Source organism: Zootoca vivipara, chromosome 1, assembly GCF_963506605.1.
Source record: "Zootoca vivipara chromosome 1, rZooViv1.1, whole genome shotgun sequence".
Classification (NCBI taxonomy): Eukaryota; Metazoa; Chordata; class Lepidosauria; order Squamata; family Lacertidae; genus Zootoca; species Zootoca vivipara.
In genome coordinates this window covers 89,243,637-89,245,889 of record NC_083276.1, presented here as the reverse complement: position 1 = coordinate 89,245,889, position 2,253 = coordinate 89,243,637, and positions in this window count along the sequence as shown.

Sequence of the window (2,253 nt, the reverse complement as noted above, 5' to 3'; positions counted from 1 at the left end):
TGGGGCAATGTGACCGGTTCTGCTGCACGGGGCACCAGCACCAGAGGCTTCTGTAACTATAATATAGTGAATTGAATTGAACGGAACAGAAGGTGTGGGTGCCAAATTTTGGCTTCACACAGAGCGCTGCTGAAATTTTAAAGTCCAAAGTCCACTACTGCTGGAAGCCACTGCTAAGCTTATCCTTCATGAATTTATGTAATGCTCCATAACTTAACTAGGCATGACAGATCAGGATGGATGTTGCTTGCTGGCTGGAAGCTAACAGAGATGGTGCCAGGGAATATGTCAAGGATGATAATTCCATAATTTGGACGCCATCACAGAAAAGGTCCCCGCTTTCTGAGCATCACCTGCCTCTACCAATAGCAAGTGGCTGCCATTCTTAGTCTCAGCTGCTTTAAGCCTTAACATTAGACCTTGTTTGGATCCTGCTTCCCATCTCCAATTTGGGGAATGCGGGAATGAAGCAGACCTGTTAATACCAGTAGAGGACTGACTTGAGCACGGACCTCAGCAAGCTTAATTGCCCTGTTCTCGACTGAGCCAGCAAGACTCTACAGGAACTTAGAATGCTCAAATTAGGAACATGCAAAGCAGGATCTTCCACTGGAGACATATGGGAGAAAGGGCAGGATATAAATGCAATAAATAAACAAATAAATAAATAAATAAATACACCATCAGAATGGGATATTGATAATGGATCTATACCTGTTTCTCCCTACATCAATGCATAACTGGTGCAGGAAAAGCATCATGTGGTTGTGAAGTTCCTTTTACATTAATGTATTGTATTTGGGTTCAGATGATTAGGCAACTCATACATTTGTTGAATTTCCCCCCAGCTTTCATTGCACAGCATCTTCATCATCTATAACTAATTGTAATGGGTGTTGGGAACTGCAATCCATCACAATTAGTCATTACTATTAGATATTAACACATATGAGTCTGATAAGACTCTTGTCAATGTCAGATATGCTGGTGGTATATATATTCTCATTTGCCCTTCGTAGTATTTGTCTATGATTCATACTTACACACATTACATTTGATACTCAGAACATAAATGGCACACTAGAAAAAGTTAAATTCAGTTAGATGTGCACTATAACATTCACTGCTTAACTTCTAGGCAGTGGGACTGACAATGAATTTAGTAGTAAATAACAACAGACCTGCAGCAATTCCAAATAGTTCACATATTTCAAGCCAAGGAAAACATAATATTATTTTGGAAATCTGACAACAGCTTGTTTCACTAAACTAAAAGATGACTGCACTTAAAAGATGAAAAGGTACTTTTATTTATTTATTTACTTACGATATCTCCCATGCCTTCAAGATATATTTCCAGAGTGGCCTGAAAAGTAGTATGAAATAATAATGGTACATTAAGAAATAACCACTCTGAAAATCATAAGATAAAATGTACAGAGTAGACAGAATTTGCTCAGCCGTAAATCCAAGATTGCAAAAATCAGAATTGTTCTAATTTTAAACTGCTAATATTCTTAAAAGCCTGGGAAATGGCTTTTTTTGTCTAGCACCTAAATGATATTGAGGGGGTCTCCAGGCAGATTTCCCTGAAGAGTGGGTCCAAGAAGAAATGAGCCACCACTGAAAAGGCCACCTACCATGCTTCAGAGGCTCCCTGTTCTATGTTCTTTGTAAGATGTTGTTTTGGCAGAAACTACTTTAAGAAACATCCCAAAATGGCAACTGAAGTCACTGTAAGTATGACTAATTCTTTTGCAAAAAATAAGGAATTATTAGCCATGTCCACTGCCCTAGATTCATGCACAACTTAAGTGGTATGATTTCATTCCACTGCAATAATTGCCCCCTCAATCTGAAATGACACTCAGGTCAACTTATTAGACGGTATGAATGTTATCTTTATTAAAATACAACATACACACTAATCAAATAACTAAGTGTGGGCAGGTGAAATCAATGAAGGTGTAGGAGGAAAGCATTCCCCTAATCCCTGGGCATGAGAATCACTGCACTGTTAGCTCCTCAGCCAAGGACTGGGAGAAGATTCTCCCTGCTTGCTAAGTGAGCCTTATGAAATAATAATAATAATAATAATAATAATAATAATAAAAAATTTTATTTATACCCTGCCCTCCCCAGTCAAAACCGGGCTCAGGGCGGCTCACACCAATAAAATTACAATAAAACATAAAAAGCAATTAATTAAAATACAGACCAAAATACAGTATTAAAATTTAAATTGCAGCCTCA